The sequence below is a fragment of the Halichoerus grypus genome, chromosome 6 (assembly GCF_964656455.1).
Source record: "Halichoerus grypus chromosome 6, mHalGry1.hap1.1, whole genome shotgun sequence".
Taxonomy (NCBI): domain Eukaryota; kingdom Metazoa; phylum Chordata; class Mammalia; order Carnivora; family Phocidae; genus Halichoerus; species Halichoerus grypus.
Window position 1 is genome coordinate 51,043,549 of NC_135717.1, and position 21,046 is coordinate 51,064,594.

Consider the following 21,046-nt stretch of genomic DNA (forward strand, 5'->3'; position numbering starts at 1 on the left):
CACCGCCCTTCCCCCAGGCCAGCACAGCACAATGCCAAGAAGTCTACTCTGAGCATATGGTTCCTCCAGTGGGAAAACAGAGCCCAGGGGTTCTCTTTTCCCAACCCCGTCCCTAACACTGTGGGTTGCTTCATGGGAGCCCCTACTCTGGTTTTGCCCCATAGGGTATACAGGAGATTCTGTGGGGCTTGATCACAGGGAATCTGACTGTGACAGAGAAGCAGGGACAGGTGTACAACAACTAGCACTCAGATATTGGGAGACTAAGTTCAACCTGTAGAGCCCAAGTAGTACTGCCAACCAGTGGATCTGCTCATCTGCAGAACCAAATCAGTGACACAGTCTGACTAGGAAACTCAGCTGGGTGTGGGTCTGCCAGACTCAGGTCCTCTAATAAAGAGTTCTGCTGGCCCTGGAGCCTGGTCTACCCAGGTCCAGACAGAAGAGCTGAGTCAGCCTCACCTACTATCAAGGATGGCTCCCAGCCCCTCCCAACCAGAAAGCCTGTTATGGAAAATTTAGGAGTTGCTCTCTGAGTCCCACCCAAGCAGGAGAGCTGAGTCATAGCCCCATCTGCTGCAGAGTATGGCCCCCAGCCCCATTTGACAGGAAGAGCCCGCAAGAACATCTTGAAGCTGCTGCATAACTCAGTGATGCTCGAGCCAGGAGGCAGGTGGGCAGAGCTGATTACCTCCAGAGCAAAGCCAGGCGTCTTGTTTGGCCAAGGAACCTGGGGCACAGGTCAGCTTGAGTCAAGACTACAAGGAGCCTCAGTGGCCTTCGAGCTGCCTCTCCTGCTATGCTTGAGCAGGAAAACTAATTTATAGCTCCACTTATTGCTGAATACAGCCTTCCATCGGCCTGACAAGAGAACCTTCCCAAGAAGTGTGAAGCCCACTCAAAAGCCCTGTTTACCGTGGCGCCGGAACAGAGAGCACAGCATGTGGCTTTCCCCGTCTGCAGAGCAAAACCAGTGGCCTCACCTAACCAAGATATTCAGTGCACACTCTTGGTCCCCAAAGAGCAGAAAGCTAATTCATAGTCCCACCTACTGCTGATGAGTATAGTACCCAGTCCGGACCATCTAGTAAGCCTGACCAAAGAATCTAGGCAACTAAGGAACCCATCCTACATCCTCACTTTGCCAGGAAACCAAGCCAACAGTCCTATCCAGCTATTCTCAGCAAATGGCCCAACCCTCCACTCGGACCTCAGAACTCAAACAGTTCCTTCCCCCCAAAACAGACCCTAAAAGCAGGCCCCACCAGCCCAAAGACATTACTAGCAGACACATCCAGAAACCCAAACCAAACTAATACATGAAAACTACCTCTACCAAAGCAAACTTGCAAAAACTTAGAGGCGACCACTTACTCAAATGTGCAGATACCAATGGAAGGTATCAAGGATCACGAAAAATTAGGTAAATTTGATACCACCAAAAGAAACTAGTAAAGCTCTAATAAACTGACCCTTCAAAAAAAAAATGGACATCTATGAATTTCAAAAATTCAGAATAATCACCTTAAAAAAGTTTAGTGAACAACAAAAACACACAGAAAACTAAATATTAGGAAAGCAATGCATGAATAAATAAGGACTCCACAATGAAACAGAAACCATAAAAAAAAAATCCTAGAACTAAAACATAGAATACTGAACTGAAGAATTCAATACAGAGCCTTAAAAGCAGATTCAACCATGCAGAAGAAACAATCAGTGACCTGAAAAATAGGACATTTGAAATTATTCAGGAACAAAAATTTAAAAAGAATGAAAAACAGTGATAAAAGCCTGTGAGATTCATGGGACACAATGAAAAGAAAGAATATTCACATTATGGGAATCCAGAAGAAGAGAAACAGAAAGGGATAGAAAGTATATTTAAAGCAATAATGACTGAAAACTTCCCCAACCTGGCAGAAAAAGACCTCCGGATGCAAGGGGCCCAAAGGACCCCAAAAAGGGTGAACCACAACACAGTGACCACAGTAGGTCTACACAGAAACACATTATGATTAAATTGTCAAAAGTCAAAGGAGGAAGAAAGAATTTTTAAAACAGCAAGAGAAAAGAGAGAAGTTACATACAAAGGGGAATGTCAATAAGACTATCCACAGATTTCTCAATAGAAACTTTTTAGGCCAAAAGAAATGGGATGATATATATTCAAAATATTAAAAGAAAAAAAACTGTCAACTAAGCATGCCAAACCCAGTGAAACTGTCCTTCAGAAATTAAGGAGGGATAAAGCCTTTACCAAACAAACAAAAGCTGAAGAAATTAATCACCATTAGATTTGCCTTACAAGAAATGCTCAAGGGAGTTGTTTGAGTGGAAACAAAAGGATATTAGATAACATCATAAAAACATAACAAAGCAGTGTAAAACTGGTAATTTTAAGTATACAATCGAAGTTAGATTCTGTAATACAGTAATGGTAGTATGTAATTCACTTTCAACTCTAGTTTAAAAGTTAAAAAAACGTAGTAAAAATCACCATAAATACAAAAAGTATTAGTTACACAATATAAAAAATATGAAAAGTATAACACGAAAATGTAAAAGGGAGAAGAAACAAAAGTGTAAGGCACCGGAATTACATGGTGGTTAAGTTGTTGGTAGTTTAAAACAGCATCAGAGTTTTAAGATATTTTATGTAAGCCTCATGGTAACAAGGGAAAAACCTGTAGAAATTACACCAAAGAACATGAGAAGTCAAAGCATACTGACAACAGAAGACATCAAAACAAAACAAAATAAAAGACAGCACAGTGGGGCGCCTGGGTGGCTCAGTTGGTTAAGCGACTGCCTTCGGCTCAGGTCATGATCCTGGAGTCCCGGGATCGAGTCCCACATCGGGCTCCCTGCTCGGCAGGGAGTCTGCTTCTCCCTCTGACCCTCCTCCCTCTCATGCTCTCTGTCTCTCATTCTCTCTCTCGCAAATAAATAAAATCTTAAAAAAAAAAAAAGACAGCACAGTAAGAAATAAGGAACAACAGATCTATAAAACAATAAAAAAAAAAAAAAACAATTAGCTTGAGTCAAGACTACAAAGAGCAAAATGCCAATAGTAAGTCCTTACTTATCAATAATTACTTATATGTAAATGGGTTAAATTCTCCAGTCAAAAGATAGAGAATGGCTAAATGGATAAAAAGACAAGATCCAACAATATGCTGCCTACAAGAGACTCACTTTAGCCTTAAAGACAAACACAGTCTGAGAGTGAAGGGATGGAAAAAAATACTTCAAGCAAATGGTAACCAAAAACAAAAGCAAAAACTGGGATAGCTATACTTCTATCAGGCAACATAGACTTTAAACTAAAAATGGTTTAAAAAGACAAAAGAAGGTCATTATATATGATAAAGGGATCAATACATCAAGAAACCATAACAATTTTAAATATTTATGCACCCAACATTGGAGTGACTCATATACACAAAGCAAAAACTAACAGAGCTAAAGGAGAACTAAACAGCACTTCATTAAGAGTTGGGGACTTTAATACCCCACTCTCAACAATGGATTGATGACCTAGGTAGAGAATAAATAAAGAAACCATGGATTCAAACAATGATATAGCCTAAATGGTCCTACAGACATAACAGAACATTCAATCCAACAACAGCAGAACATTCTTCTCAACTGCACTTGGAACAATTTCTAGGATAGACCATATGTTAGCCACAACACAAGGGTTAGCATTGTGCTGTGGCTAACACAAGAATTGTGTTGTGGCTAACGCAATTTCAAGAAGACTGAAATCATACCAAGCATCTTCTCTGACCACAATGAGATAAAACTGGAATTCAATAACTAGAGTAAAAATGAAAAATTCACAAATAATAAAAATTAAACCACACTCTCCTGAACAAACAATGGATTAAAGAAACTAAGGAGAAATAAAAAAGTATTCTGAGAAACAAAAATGAAAACACAGCATACCAGAACTTGTTGGATGGACCAAAAAAAGTTCTAAGAAGAAACTCCGTAACAAAACCGGCATACCTTACCTGACTGCATTTCATCTGACTGTGCCTCACAAATACTGGGCGTTCTACAAACTGAAGGTCTGTGGCAACCCTGCATCAAGCAATTCTGTTGGTGCCATTTTTCCAACACCATTTGTTCACTTCATGTCTCTGTGTCACATTTTGGTAGTTCTCACAAAGTCTCAAACTCTTTCATTATTACTGTATTTGCTGTGCTCATCAGTGATCTTTGATGTTACTACTGTAATTGTTCTGCGGCACCACAAACCACACCCATACAAGATGGCACACTTAACTGACACAAGTTATGTGAGTTCTGACTGCTCCACCAACCAGCTTTTCCTCCATCCCTCTCCCTCTCCTTGGGCCTCCCTATTCTGAGACACAGCAATATTGAAATTAGGCCAATTGATAACCCCCACACTAGCCTCTAAGTGTTCAAGTGAACTCTCTAACTTTAAATCAAAAGCTAGAAATTATTCAACTTAGTGAGGAAGGCATGTCGAAAGCAGCAACAGACTGAAATCGGGGTCTCCTGTGCCAAACCGTTAACTGAGTTATAAATGCAAAGCAAAAGTTCTTGAAGAAAATTAAAAGTGCTACTCCAGTGAACATACAAATAATAAGAAAGCAAAACACCTTTATGGTTGATATAAAATTTTAGTGGTCTGGATAGAATATCAAACCAGACACAACATTCCCTTAAGCCAGAGCAAAGCCTGAATTCTCTTCAACCCCATGAAGTCTGAGAGAGGTGAGGAAGCTGCAGAAGAAAAGTGTGAAGCTGGCAGAGGTTGGTTCATGAGATTTAAGGAAGACACTGTCTCCATAACATCGAAGTACAAGGTGAAGCAGCAAGTGCAGATGCAGAAGCTGCAGCAAGTTCTCTAGGAGATCCCACTGAGATAATTAATGAAAGTGGCTACACTAAACAACAGATTTTCAATGCAGATGAAACAGCCTTCTATTGGAAGAAGATGCCACCAAGGACTGTCATAGCTAGAGAGAAGTCAAGGCCTGGCTTCAAAGCTTTAAAGGACAGGCTGACTCTGGTTAAAGGAAAATGCAGCTGGTGACTAAAATTGAAGCCAATGGTCACTGACCATTCCAAAAACCATAGAGCTCTTAAGAATTATTCTACCCTCCTGGGTATTTACCCCAAAGATATAAATGTAGTGATCCGAAGGGGTACGTGCACCCCAATGTTTATAGCAACAATGTCCACAATAGCCAAACTATGGAAAGAGCCAAGATGTCCATCAACAGATGAATGGATAAAGAAGATGTATATACATACAATGGAATATTATGCAGCCATCAAAAACACCGAAATCTTGCCATTTGCAACTACGTGGATGGAACTAGAGAGTATTATGCTCAAGTGAAATAAGTCAATCAGAGAAAGACAAGTATCATATGATCTCACTGATATGAGGAATTTGAGAAACAATACAGAGGAGCATAGGGGAAGAGAGGAAAAAATGAAACAAGATGAAACCAGAGAGGGAGACAAACCATAAGAGACTCTTAATCTCAGGAAACAAACTGAGGATTGCTAGAGTGGTGGGGGGGTGGGAGGGATGCATTGGCTGGGTGATGGACATTGGGGAGGGTATGTGCTATGGTGAGCGCTGTGAATTGTGTAAGACTGCTGAATCACAGATCTGTACCTCTGAAACAAATAATAGATTATATGTTTAAAAAAAAAAAAAAGAAGAAGATAGTAGGAAGGTAAAAATGAAGGGGGGGAAATCGGAGGGGAGGACGAACCATGAGAGACTATGGGCTCTGAGAAACAAACTGGGGGTTTTGCGGGGGGGGGGGGATGGGTTAGCCCAGTGATGGGTATTAAGGAGGGCACGTATTGCATGGAGCACTGGGTGTTATACGCAAACAATGAATCATGGAACACTACATCAAAAACTAATGATGTAATGTATGGTGACTAACAAAATAAAATTTAAAAAAAAAGGATTATGCTAACTCTATGTTCTAAAAATGGAACAAGAAAGCCTGGATTAGAGTGCATATGTTTACAACATGGTTTACTGAATATTTTAAGCCCAATGTTGAGACCTACTGCTCAGGGTAAAAAAAAAAGAAAAACTCTTTTCTAAATATGACTGCTCGTTGACAATGTACCTTGTCACCCAAGAGCTCTGATGGAGATGTGCAATGACATTAGTGTTGTTTTCATGTCGGCTAACACAACAGCCATTCTGCAGTCCCTGAACCAAGGAGTCATTTCAACTTTCAAGTGTTACTATTTAAGAAATACATTTCATGAGGCAGTATCTACCACAGATAGTGATTTCTCTGATGGATCTGGGCAAAGTAAATTGAAAACCTTCTAGAAAGGATTCACCATTCTAGATGCCATTAAGAACATTCATGATTCGTGGGAAGAGGTCAAAATATCAACACTCACAGGAATACAGAAGAAGCTGGTTCCAACCCACATGGGTGACTTTGAGGGGATCAAGACTTTAGTGAAGCAAGTAACTGCAGATGTAACTGGTAGAAAGAGCAGAAGAACTAGAATTAGAAGGGAGCCTGAGGGCATGACTGAACTGCTGCAATCTCATGCTAAAAATTTTAACAGATGAGGAGTGGCTTCTTATGAATGAACAAAGAAAGTAGTTTCTCAAGATGGAATCTACTCCTGGTGAAGATGTTATGAAAATGTTGAAATGACAACAAAGGATTTAGAATAGAACATGAATTTAGTTGATAAAGCAGTGGCGGGGCTTGAAAGGAATGACTCCAATTTTGAAAGAAATTCCACTGGGGAAAAATGTTATCAAACAATATTCCCTGCTACAGAGAAATCATTCATGAAAAGAAAAGTCCATCAATGCAGCAAACTTCACTGCTGTTTTATTTTAAGAAACTGCCTAACCACAGAGAACAAACAGATGGTTACTAGCAGGGGGATGGGTGGAGGGATGGGTGAAATAGGTGAAGGGGATTAAGAGTACACTTATCTTGATGAGCAGTGAGTAATATAGGAATTGTAGAATCACTATATTGTACACCTGAGACTAACAAAACACTATGTTAACTACATTGGAATTAAAAATTTTTAATGAAATTAAAAAATTAAATAAGAAATAGACAACCTTTAGTAACCACCACCCTGATCAGTCAGCAACCATCAACGTCTAGGCAAGACTCTCCACCAGCAAAAAGATTATGACTTGCTTGCTAAAAGCTGAGACAGTGGTTAGCTTTGTCAGCAATGAAGTATTTCTTAAATAAAATGATAAAGTTTTGATTACATTTTTAAACATAATGCTAGTCCACAGTTACTACAGTGCAGTGTAAACATAATTTGGATATGCTTTGGGAAAGCAAAAAATGAATCTGAATAACTTTATTGAGATATGCACTTTATTGTGGTGGCCTAGAATCAAATCTGTAATTTCTCCGAGGTATGCCTGTAAACACCTACGTTAAGAAGCAAGAAAGATCCCAAATAAACAACCTAACTCTACACCTTAAGGAAGTAGAGAAGAACAAATTGAGCCCCAAGTAAGCAAAAGGAAGAAAATAATAAAGATTAGAGCAGAAATTAATAAAATAGAGAACAGGAGAGTGCCTGGGTGGCTCAGTTGGTTAAGCGACTGCCTTCGGCTCAGGTCATGATCCTGGAGTCCCTGGATCGAGTCCCGCATCGGGCTCCCTGCTCAGCAAGGAGCCTGCTTCTCCCTCTGACCCTCCCCCCTCTCATGTGCTCTCCCTCTCTCATTCTCTCTGTCTCAAATAAATAAATAAAATCTTAAAAAAAAAAAAAAATAGAGAACAGGAAAACAATAGAAAAGATTAACCAAAGTTAAATTAAAATGCAAAAATCAACAGCATTTCTATAAATTTACAACAAATTATCTGAAAAGGAAATAAAATAATCCCATTTACAATACCATCAAAAACAATAAAATCCCTAGGAATAAACTTAACCTAGAAAGTGAAAGATCTTTACTTTAAAAACTACCAAACACTGATGAAAGAAATCATAGAAGACACAAATAAATAGAAAAGTAATCCATGTTCATGGGTTGGAAGAATATTGTTATAATTGTCAATACTACCAAAGCTATCTAAAGATCCAGTGCAATTTCTATCAAGATTACAATGGTATTTTTTAGAGAATATAAAAAACACCCTAAAATTTATATGGAACTACCAAAGAGCCCAAATAGCCAAAACTATCCTAAGAAAGAAGAACAAAACTGGAAAGCATCGCACTTCCTGATTTCAAGCACTGCATCAAAACAGTTTTTATGGACTGGCATAAAAACAGACAACAGATCAACAGAACTGAATCAAGAGCCCAGAAATAAACCCAAGTGTATATGGTCAACTAATATTTGACAAGGAAACCACAAATACTCAATGGAAAAAAGTTGATCTCTATAATAAACGGTGCTGGGAAAACTGGATATTCACATCTAAAAGAATGAAACTAGACCACTCACAAAAATTAACTCAAAATGGATTAAAGACTTAAATATAAGACCCTAAACCATAAAATTCCTTCAAGGAAACATAGGGGAAAAGCTCCCTGACACAGATCTTGGCAATGTTGTGGATAGGACGCCCAAAGCACAAGCCATAAAATAAAAAATAACAAACGGGACTACATCAAATTCTAAATTTAGTTTCTGCACAGAAAAACAATCAACAAAGTAAAAAGACAATCTACAGAATGGGAAAAAAATATTTGCAAAGCATGTATCTGATAAGGGTCTAATATTCAAAATATGTAAATAACTCATACAATCCAATAACAAAATAATAATCCAATTAAAAAGAGGGCAAAAGACAAGAGAGAGGGAAGATTGCAGAGTATGAAGATCCTGAGCTCACCAGCTCCAAGACACACCAAGGCAACAACTACATGTATTACAACTCACTTTGAAAACAAGGGTGGCAGAACAGATCTTCCACAACTAAAGTCATAGACAAACCCACATTGAATAGAACAGAAGTAGAAACATGGTCAGGAACCAAAACACCAACCTGGATACCCACAAGTGGAAGGGATAGCACAAGCATGGAGGAGCAAGGCGGATCAAGGCCCACACCAGCCCTGGGGAGGTACACTGAAAGATGAGTCCCCATCACATCTGGCTTTGAAAATCAGTATGTCGTAACTGCTGGAGCTTTAAAAAGCAACAGGGCTTGAGCGCTGTGAATTGTGCAAGACTACTGAATCACAGATCTGTACCTCTGAAACAAATAATGCAATATATGTTAAGAAAAAAAAAAAAAAAGAAGAAGATAGCAGGAGGGGAAGAATGAAGGGGGGGAAATCGGAGGGGGAGACGAACCATGAGAGACGATGGACTCTGAAAAACAAACTGAGGGTTCTAGAGGGGAGGGGGGTGGGAGGATGGGTTAGCCTGGTGATGGGTATTAAAGAGGGCACGTTCTGCATGGAGCACTGGGTGTTATGCACAAACAATGAATCATGGAACACTACATCAAAAACTAATGGTGTAATGTATGGTGATTAACATAACAATAAAAATTTTAAAAATAAATATAAATAAATAAATAAATAAAAAGCAACAGGGCTTAACTCCAGGAGAGCTGGAGGGCTATAGGAAACCAAGTCTCTGCTCTTAAAGAGCCAGCATATAGTCTCACTCAGCATGAGACCCAGCACAGAAGTAGTAATTTGAGAAGTGCATAGGTTATACATAAAGGAGATTTACTGACTAATTTTAGGACATTGTGCCAGAAGGGAAGAGAACTGTAGGAACTTCAAAAGTATTGGCGGGCACCATTTTCCTTACCTTCCTTCATCCTAGATAGCTGGACATGTGCAAGAACCAGTTCTCACACTCTCCATCTACCTTGCTAACACCACTTGCAGGCCCCAGCATTCCCCTGTGGACTGCCCACACCATCAGCCCACCCAGACAGGTGTCCCTCCAAAGTGACTCCCACACCACCACACCCAATGGACAGCCTGGGTCAGGACTGACGCCCCCCTCCAAAGCAACTGCCACCCCACAACACCCAGAGGGCAGACCCAGCGAAACAAGTTGCCCTCCCAATCAACTCTGCCTTAAGGAGTGGGGGAGCTCACCCCCCACACAAGCATGCCAGCATTAGCTGCAGCCAGGCCTCTCAGCCAGGTGTGCCAGAAGCAAACCCTGCCCAGCAGCACCCCCACAGTAGCTACAACAAGAGCTGGTCTCGCAAACAGCTGCAGTGGGGGCAGGACCTTCCCATCAGTGCACCCACAGCAATAGGGGCAGATCACTGCAGACAGCCAGGCTGAGGGTCAGCGCTGCCTACCAGCACACCCATAGAAGCTGCAGCAGGGCTTCTCAGCTAGCCACAGAGGGGAAAAACCCTGCCCACCAGTGGGCCTGCAGCAGTCATAGCTCAACCCCAACAGGAGGGCACACACAGCCCACACAAGCGACACCCTGGGAGCATCTGGTTCTAGTGGTCTCAGAAGACTGTGATACCTTCCAAAGAAGGCCACTAATTTCAAGACCAGAAAATGGAGCTGACCTACCTAATACATAGGAAAAAACGCAGAGTCAGACAAAATGAGGAGACAGAGGAATTTGTTCCAAACAAAAGAACAAGACAAAACCACAGGGGAAAAAAAAAAAAGCTGAATGGACTGGAGATATACAAAGTACCTGATAAAGAGTTGAAAGTAATGGTCATAAAGATACTCACCACACCTGAGAGAAGAGTGGATGAATTCAGTGAAAATTTCAACAAAGACATAGAAAATATAAAAAAGAACCAGTCAGAGCTGAAGAATACAATTACTGAAATGAAAAACACAGTAGAGAGAATCGACAGCAGATTAGAGGACACAAAAGAAGAGATCAGCAATCTGAGAGAGAGGGTGGTGGAAAGCACTCAAGCTGAGCAGCAAAAAGAAAAAACAACTTTAAAAATTAGAACAGGTTAAGGGACCTCTGTGATGATATCAAGCATAATAACATTCACATTATAAGGGTCCCAGAAGAAGAAAAAAGGGGGCAGAAAACTTATTTGAAGAAATAATACCTGAAAACTTCCCTAACCCGGAGTAGGAAACAGACATTCATGTCCAGGAAGCACAAAAAGCCCCTAACAAGAAGAACCCAAGGAGGTCCACACCAAGACACATAATAATTAAAACGGCAAAAGGTAATGAAAAAGAGAAAATTTTAAAAGCAGCAAGAAAAAAAGAAAACAATTACATATGAGGAAAACCCATAAGGCTATTAGCTCATTTTTTCAGTAGAAACTTTATAAGCCAAAAGGGAGTGTGACATGATACATTCAAAATGCTGAGAGAAAAAAAAAACAAAACTACAACCAAGAAAACTCTACCCAGAAAGATTATCATTCAGAAATGGAGAGACAAAGAGTTTCCCAAATAAATAAAAGTTAAAGGAGTTCATCATCACTAAACCAGCCATACAAGACATATTAAGGGAATTCTTTAAGTGGAAAGAAAAGGCCATAATTACAAGAAAATTAAGAAAGGAAAAAATTTCACAGCTAAAAGCAAACATTCTGTAAACATAAATTAATTACTTATAAAATCAGTATGGAGATTAAAACACAAAAATAGTAAACTCAATTTTATCTGCAAAAATTAGTGGAGGGATACGCAAAACAAAAAGATGTAAAATATGACACCATATACATAAAACGTGGAGGGGAGAGTAAAATTTAGTGCTTTTCTCAGAATGAGTCGGAACTTAAGTGACCATCAACTTAATATAGACTGCTATATTCATAGGATATTATATATGAACTCAATGGTAATCAAAAATCAAAAACCTGCAGTAGATACACAAAAAATAAAGAGAAGGAATCCAAGCATAATACTAAAGCAAGCCATCAAACCACAAGGGAAGAGAGCAAGAAAACAAAGAACAGAGAAAAACCACAAAAAGAACCAGAAAACAATTTTAAAAATGGCAAATAAGTGTATCCCTATCAATAATTACTTTAAATGTAAATGGAGGGGCGCCTGGGTGGCTCAGTCGTTAAGCGTCTGCCTTCGGCTCAGGTCATGATCTCAAGGTCCTGGGATCGAGCCCCACGTTGGGCTCCCTGCTCTGTGGGAAGCCTGCCTCTCCCGCTCCCACTCCCTCTGCTTGTGTTCCCTTTCTCCCTAAGTCTCTCTCTGTCAAATAAATAAATAAAATCTTTTAAAAAAATAAATAAATAAATAAATAAATGTAAATGGACTAAGGGCTCCAAACAAAAGACACAGGATGACTGAATGGATAAAAAACAAGATGCATCTGTATGCTGCCTACAAGAGACCCACTTCAGACCTAAAGACACATACAGACTGAAAGTGAAGGAATGGAAAAAATATATATATTCCATGCAAATGGAAGCAGAAAAAAGCGAGGGTAGCAATACTCGTATCAGACAAAACAGACTTTTATGAAAGACTGTAGCAAGGACAAAAAGGGTTATTAAATAATGGTTAAAGTATCAATCCAAGGAGAGGATATAACAATTGTAAATATCTATGCATCCGACATAGGAGCACCTAAAAACATAAAGCAAATATTAAAAGACATAAAAAGAGAAACTGACAGAAATACAGTAATAGTAGGGGATTTAATACCCCACTTTATATCAATGGATAAATCATCCAAACAGAAAATCAACAAGGAGACAATGTCTTTGAACAATACATTAGACCAGGTGGGACTAACAGATACATACAGAACATTCCGTCTAAAAACAACAGAATACATATTCAAGTGCACACAGAACATTCTCCATGACAGATCACATGTTAGGCCACAAAACAAGTCTTGATACATTTAAGGAGACTGAAATCAGGGGCACCTGGGTGGCTCAGTTGGTTGAACATCCAACTCTTGGTTTCGGTTCCGGTCATGATCTCAGTATCATAGGATTGAGCCCCACATCAGGCTCCACGCTGGACGCAGAGTGTGCTTAAGATTCTCTCTCTCCCTCTCTCTCTGCCCCTTCCCTCTGCTCTTGCACACACGCACGCGCACTCTCTCTCTCTCTAATAAAATCTTTAAAAAGAAAAAAGAAGACTGAAATCAGATCAGGCATCTTTCTGACCACAATGGTATGAAACTAGAAATAAATTACAAGAAAAAAAACTGGAAAAAAACACAAACACATCAAGGCTAAACAACATGCTACTAAACAACCAATGAGTAAACCAAAAAATCAAAGAGGAAATAAAAAAAATACATGGAGACAAATGAAAACACAATGATCCATAATCTTTGAGATACAGTGAAAGCAGTTCTAAGAGGGAAGTTTATAGTGATACAGGCCCACCTCAGGAAACAAGAAAAATATCCTACCTTACAAATAAAGGAACTTAAAAAAAGAACAAATAAGGCCCAAAGTTAGAAGGAAGGAAATAATAAAGATCAGAGCAGGAATAAATGAAATAGAATAAATGGAAAAGATCAATGAAACCAAGACCTGCTTCTTTGAAAAAAAATAAAAACACTGACAAACCTTTAGCCAGACTTAACAAGATAAAAAGAGACAGGACTCAAATATATAAAATCAGAAATGAAGGAGGAGAAATAACAATTGATACCACAAAAACACAGAGTTATAATACTAAAAAAAAAAGTATATGCCAACAAATTGGACAACCTACAAAAAATGGATAAATTCCTAGAAACATACAATCTTCCAAGACTGAATCAAGAAGAAATACAAAATCTCAACAGATCAATTACTAATTAACAAAGTTGAACTCTGGATACCAAAACCAGACAAAGACATGACAAAAAAAGAGAATCACAAGCCAATATCCCTAATGAACATAGATGCAAAAATCCTCACCAAAATATTAGTGAGGTATTCAACAATATGCATTAAAAGGATCATTCACCACCAAGTGGGATTTATTCCAGGATACAAGGGTGGTTCAATATTTGCAAATCAATGTGATACATCACATTAACAAGAGAAAGGATAAAAATCATATGATCATCTCCACAGATGTAGAAAAAGCATTTGAAAAACTACAACATCCATTCTTGATAAAAACTCTCTCAACAGTGGGTTCATAGAAAACATACCTCAATATCATACAAGCACTATATGAAAGCCCACAGCTAAAATCATATACTCATTGATGAAAAACTAAAAGTGCTTCCTCTAAGATCAGGAACCAGACCAGGATGCCCACTCACACCACTTTTATCCAACAGAGTGCTGCAAGTCCTGGCTGCAGCAATCAGACAAGAAATAAAAGGCAGCAAATTGGTAAAAAAAAATACAACTGTCACTTCTTGCAGATGACATACTAGATAGAGAGAAGCTTAAAGACCCCACCACAAAACTATTAGAATAAATGAATTCAGTAAACTTGCAGGATACAAAATCAATATACAGAAATTGTTGCACTTCTATACACTACTAATGAAATAGCAGAAAGAGCAATTAAGAAAACAATCCCATCTACAATTGCACCAAAAAAATAAAATACCTAGGAATAAACTTAACCAAGGAGGTGAAAGACCTGTACTCTGAAAACTGTAAGACACTGATGAAAGAAACTGAAGATGACACAAGCAAATGGAAACACATGCAATGTTCGTGGCTTGGAGTAATTAATATCATTAAAATGCCATACAACCCAAAGCAATCTACAGATTCAATGCAATCCCTATCAAAATAACAACATTTTTCACAGAAGCAGAACAAATAATCCTAAAATTCATTTGGAACCACAAAAGACCTCAAATGGCCAAAGCAATATTGAGAAAGAAAAACAAAAGCTGGAGACAGCACAATCCCACATTTCAAGTTATATTACAAAGCAGCAGTAATCAAAACAGTAGAGTACTGGCCAAAAAAAAACAGACACACAGATCAGAACAGGACACAGAGCCCAGAAATAAGCCCACACCTACATGGTCAATTAATCCACAACAAAGGCAAGAACATACAATGGGGAAAAGACGGTCTTTTCAATAAATGGTGTTGGGAAAACGGGACAGCTACGTGTAAAAGAATGACACTGGACCACTTTCTTATACCATATACAAAAATAAACTGAAAATGTATGAAAGATAGAAGTGTGAGATCTTAAACGGTAAAATTTCTAAAAGAAGACAGGGGCAGTCATCTCTTGGACATTAGCCTTAGCAACATATTTATGGATATGTCTCCTGAGGAAAAGGTAAACAAAAGCAAAAATAAACTATTGGGACTATCACAAAATAAAAAGCTTTTGTGCAGTGTAGGAAACCATAAACAAAATGAAAAGGCAACCTGCTGAATGGGAGAAGGTATCTGTAAATGATATATTCAACAAGGGGTTAATATTCAAAATATACAAAAACTTATAAAACTCAAGGCCAAAAAAATAAACCAAAAAAAAAAAAAAAAAAATCTGCAAAATGGGCCGAAGACCTGAAGAGACATTCTTCCAAAGAAGACATACAGATGGCCAACAGACGCATGAAAAGATACTCAACATCACTCATCATTATGGAAATACAAATCAAAACCACAATGAGGTATCTCCTCATACCAGTAAGAATGAGTAGTATCAAAAAGACAAGAAATAAAGTGTTGGTAAGGATGTGAAGCAGAGAACCCTTGTGCACTGTTGGTGGGAATGCAAATTGGTGCAATCACTGTGAGAAAACAGTATAGAAGTTCCTCAAAAAATTAAAAATAGAAATACCACAGGATCCAGTAATTCCACTTCTGTGTATTTACCCAAAGAAAACGTAAACACTAATTCGAAAAGATATATGCACCCCTATGTTTACTACAGCATTCTTTACAATAGCCAAGATATGGAAACAACCCAAGTGACCATGAATAGATGAATGGATGAGGAAGATGTGGTATATACATATACAATGGAATATCACCCAGCCATAAAAAAAAATGAAATCTTGCCATTTATGACAACATAGAATTAGAGGGTACTAGACTAAGTGAAATAAATCAGACAAATACCAAATGATTTCACTTTTTTACATGGAATCTAAAGAACAAAACAAATAACCAACCAACCACAAAAATATAAAAACAGAGTCATAAATATATTGAACAAATTGGTGGTTGCCAGAGGGGAGGGGGTGGGAGGATAGGCAAAACAGGAGAAGGGGATTAACAGGTACAAACTTCCAGTTATAAAATAAGTATGTCATGGGGCTTAAAAGTACAGCATAAGGTATATATATATATATATTCAATAATATTGTAATAACTTCTTTTGGTGACAGACGGTAACTACACTTAATGTGGCAAGCATTTCATAATGTTTGTAAATGTTGAATCATTATATTGTACACCTGGAACTAGTATTATATTTCAACTATACTTCAATTATTTAAAAAAAAGTGAGCAACAGAATAGACATTTTTCCAAAGGCAATATACAAACAGCCAACAGGTACATGAAAAGATGCTCAACATCACTATCACCAGGGAAATGCAAATCAAAACCATGATAAGATATCACCTCACACCTGTTTGAATGTCAACAGATACTGAGGATGTGGAGCAAAGGGAACTCTTGTGCAGTGCACCTGGGATTAAAAACTAGTACAGTCACTATGGAAAACAGTTTGGAGAATCCTCAAAAAATTAAAAACTGAACTACTCTTTGATCCAGCAATTCCACCTCTGGGAATGCAGATGCCTCTTGAACAACATGGGTGTGAACTATGTGAGTCCATTTATATGTGGATTTGTTTCAGTAAATATATGTACAGTACTGTAAATGTATTTTCTCTTATGATTTTAACATTATCTTCTCTCTACCTTACTTTATTGTAAAAATACAGTAGATAATACACATAACATGCAAAATATATGTTAAGCAACTATTTATGTTATCAGTAAGGCTTCCGGTCAGCAGGAGACTATCAGTAGTTAAGTTTTGGGGGAGTCAAAACTTATACACAGACTTTTTACTGTGGGGGGAGGGTCTGGCACCCCCAACCCCTGCATTGTTCAAGGGTCAACTGTATATACAAAGAAAAGGAACACTCAAAAAGACAGCTGCATCCTTACTTAGGTTCACAGCAGCATTATTTATAAATAAGAGGCAAGACATGGAAATAACCTAAGCATCCACAGATGGATGAATGGATAAGGAAGTTGTGGTGTACATATATATAATGGAATATTATTCACCATAAAAAAATACTAGAAAATCCTGTCTTTTGTGACAACATGGATGGACCTTGAGGACATCATGCTAAGTGAAATAAGTCAGACAGATAGTCAAATACTATATGATCTCACTTATGTGTAGAATCAAAAAAAAAGAAAAAAGAAAAAAACCCCAAAGGGACAGAAAAAGAGAAGGTGGGAGGGTTGGGGACAGGGACTAGGGGAATTGGAGGAGGATGGTCAAAAGATACAAACTTCCAGTTATAAGACAAATAAGTACTAGGGATGTAATGTACAACATGATGACTAGAGCTAACACTGCTGTATAATACATAGGAAAGTTTTTAAAAGAGTAAATCCTGAGTTCTCATCACAAAGAAAAAGATTTTTTCTTTTTTTAGCTTTTTTTTTTTTAGCTTTTTCTTTTTATTATATCTAAATGAGATGATGGATGCTAACTAAACCTATTGTGGTCATTTCACAATAAATGTAAGTCAAACCATGATGCTGCACACTTGTAAAGGATACATGTCAATTATATCTCAAACTGAGGGCAGGGTAGGGGAGAATGCGATAAATATATAATATACACATACACAACTGTCCAGTTTAAAATTTGGATAATTTATTAATTATAATGTGGTATGAATTTGGAAACACTGATTTAAAGTAATATTTTCCAAATTATATTCCACAGACATTGATGTGCAAGATAATCTATGGGGGAAAAAATAAGGTTTGGTAGCCAAGAACCTGTAAGGAATGCTGTTGATTCCATCCTCCCTTTGGAAATTCACAATGTGCATTAACATACAAAAAGCTCTGAGAAGTCTCGTACCCTGCAGCAAAGATCCACCTATTTAACTTAGTTTAATCCAGTGTTTATTAAATTGGGCATTCATTCTTGAAACTCTGTATCACATAATTCCTATTAACCTGAGAGGCAATATACCTGTAGCCTGATGGAGAAGACAGTATTACCTGTGTTTGAACTCTGGATGGCTCTGCCATTTAGTAGCTAGTATTTTCTTCATCGACAAAATGGATTTGGTAATAACAATACCTACGTCCAAGCAAAGTACTTATAATGCCATGAGCAGTTTATAAGTGTTGATTAACATCCAGCAGAACCAGTGTTCTAAGCACACTTTGGGAAACACTGGTAGAGAAACTAAGCCGTTAAGTGTTCTGGGGGCTCCTGCCTAAGAGAAGATTACAGACTAGCTGGACAGAGATGTGTAATTACAACACAATTAGGGGCACCTGGGTGACACAGTACGTCAGTGACCAACTCTTGGTTTCAGCTCAGGTCGTGATCTCGGGGTCATGGGATCAAGCCCCGCATCGGGTGCTATGCTCAGCGCAGACTCTGCTTGGGGCTCTCTCTCCCTCTGCCCCTCTCCCCACTTGAGCACGTGCTCTGTCTCACAAACAAATAAATAAATCTTTAAAAAAAAAAAAAACTAGGCTCAAGGATATTGTAATAGTTCAGCTAAACAGAGAAGAAAGGAGCAGTCAACATGAGAGAAAAGGAAAACAGGTTTAAAGGTACTTCAAACATAGCAAAATATCAGCTGTGACATTTACAGAAAGTTTAAGCATGACAAAAAGGGGGGGGAAAGGTGGTAGCAAATATCCTTGAGATAGATACAAGAGGAGTAGAAGCATATTCTGGGAGGGGACTTGGGTAATTAAATGCGTTCATGTCAGGTTCAAATTTCTCCTGGACTTGATCTCAGGAGGTGGGGGACAGAAACAGCTCTGGGAGACTTGAGTAATGGGTAGAGTTAGTTACAGGAATGGTTGGGCTCACCCTTCGAAGGTGTCAACAGGAGGGAAAAGGGCCTATACTAAGATGCAGGATGGGGTTTTCTCTCTCCCCTTCCCAAAAGGAGATCTGTGTGGGGACTCTGGGAAAGCCAGGCTGTTTCACCACGAGGTTCCATTCCATTCAAAATCCCATTTGCTCCCTCAGCCTTCCTCCTTTCCCCACTTGATGACAGAAGCCTGGGATTTCTATCAGGTAGGAAGATTTTAGTCACTTCTCCCTCTCCCACGCTGGCCAGAGGATTGCCAAGTTCCACATTCATCCATGAAACTATGTCTGAAATGGCTACTTGACACAGGAACATCTTTCATAGCTAAATTTATAAGCCTATACATTTTCATTTTCAATATTTATTATGCTCAAAAACCCTCACCCTATCCCTGATGCCCTTCACATCCTTATCCCATTTGTGGCTTAAGTGCACCCCCCGAGCTTCCCTCAGGAGTAAGAATGAAGTTCAGGATGGGTTAAGGGTCAGAATGTCTGAATATGCACACTACCTGGTAATAAAGAATACTTTTTTTTTTCTTCTTGCCATGCCCATGTCAAAGTGACTGCCTCAAAACCACCACAACAAAATTTCCTACGAGGAGCAATGACTCCTTCTATTCCACCTGGATCAGCTGAAATCCCCAGGTAGTATTACCTCCTCTAATTAGCCGCCTTCCCTCCCTTGCAGCTGAAAACTGAACCAAATGTACATCAGTCATGTCCCTCCCTATGTGAAGGTCTTGTTCTCTTCCTGCTGACTTTCCACTTTCAGGCTAATTGCCCCAACCAAGAATAGACATCTGCTGCAGTGTGACCCTGAAAGTCACAGGGTAACAGTTTGCAGTTTTGCCCCCAGGCATCTCCCGGCCAACTGCTGGACACACAAGAGCATCACCGTTTGCCAGGACCAGTGCCCAGCCCAGGGCCTAGCATTTTGACACCCTGCTCCTCTCAGGCTGCTCCCGCCATTTACTATGATTTCCACAGCAAGGAAGGGCTCCCTGCTCCAAAAATTCCTCCCTTAACAAGCTTCACTCAGAAACCGAAGCCTTGCATTCCACAATTAGATAAAAGGCAAAAAGTCAATTATCCTGAAGACGTTAAACAACAATGTTTTCTCACCTTGAAACTTGAATGGCCCTTCGCTGAGAGGTGATTTTAAAAGAACAGGATAGACGGCTTCAAGAGCCTGAAAGGAGGAGAGAGGGTGCGGTCAGGGAGTTGCCCAAAGACAAACTGCTTCTACCCAACGAAAGTGACCTTCGGCACCCCGGCTACGCGCCAGGCATTGCACTATATTGGCGCTATATACATCATCTCATTTAATCCTCACAATGCCCCAATCAAGGGGCATTACTGTTGCCGTATTACAGGTAAGCCAACCGAGTGTCAGGTGTTTGTCTAAGACCACACAGCCCGTAAAACAGCACAGGTTTTGCTCCGTGGTTTCCCTGATAACCACCGCAGCGCACAGGTGCTACAAGCCTGGCTCGGGAGGGCAAGTGTGGTTCATTCCCACCGCCCACTGGACGTGCCCTGGCGGCTAGGGCGGCTACCAGGGCGCAGTCAGCTGTCAGATGCAACGGAACAGCGCGCTGATATATTAGGGGGCAGAAGCACGCGCTCCCACACGGCACAGGGGAGGGATTGCGCCACGTACCTGCTAACGCCACGGCGGGACACAACTTCTGCCTCCGAAAGGCCGGACCGATCTGTGGAGCCGCAGGGAACCCTGGGAAGTTCCTTGCGCACTGCACTCTGGGACGGGGGCGGGGCTGCCATAAGCCACGCCTACATCCCCGTTCCCTGGCCGGGCTGCTCCACGGTCCCCCAGGGTAGATGGGGAATGTATTGCTCTGTGCAGGGTGAAGAGAAGCCTGGGGAACAGCTACGCTCACCCCTGCCTCTTTCTTTTCTGGCCCCAGCCTCTGCCCCTTCCCCACGCCCGAGTTCTTTTCTTCTCATGCAGAAAAATAAAACCACTCAGCAAGTAGTCTTCCTAGTATTTTTATTTTACACTAACCCACAGTTTTTAAACTTAAAAGCCAAGCCTTTGTTACTCTGGTTCTTTGATTTCGCCCTCCTTTGGAGTAGGCTTG

The 21,046-nt window shown here is 39.7% G+C and overlaps 1 long non-coding RNA gene across 2 annotated transcripts in view; it reads right to left on the minus strand.

Annotated features, from left to right (window-relative positions):
* The window catches only part of LOC118548687 (uncharacterized), a 94,146-nt gene that overhangs the window by 14,581 nt on the left and 58,519 nt on the right, over window positions 1-21,046 (minus strand). For both annotated transcript variants that reach the window (XR_004923704.2, XR_013448988.1), the window contains exon 4: window positions 20,070-20,136. This is a non-coding gene — a long non-coding RNA (uncharacterized LOC118548687). The remainder of the gene's footprint in view (window positions 1-20,069; window positions 20,137-21,046) is intronic.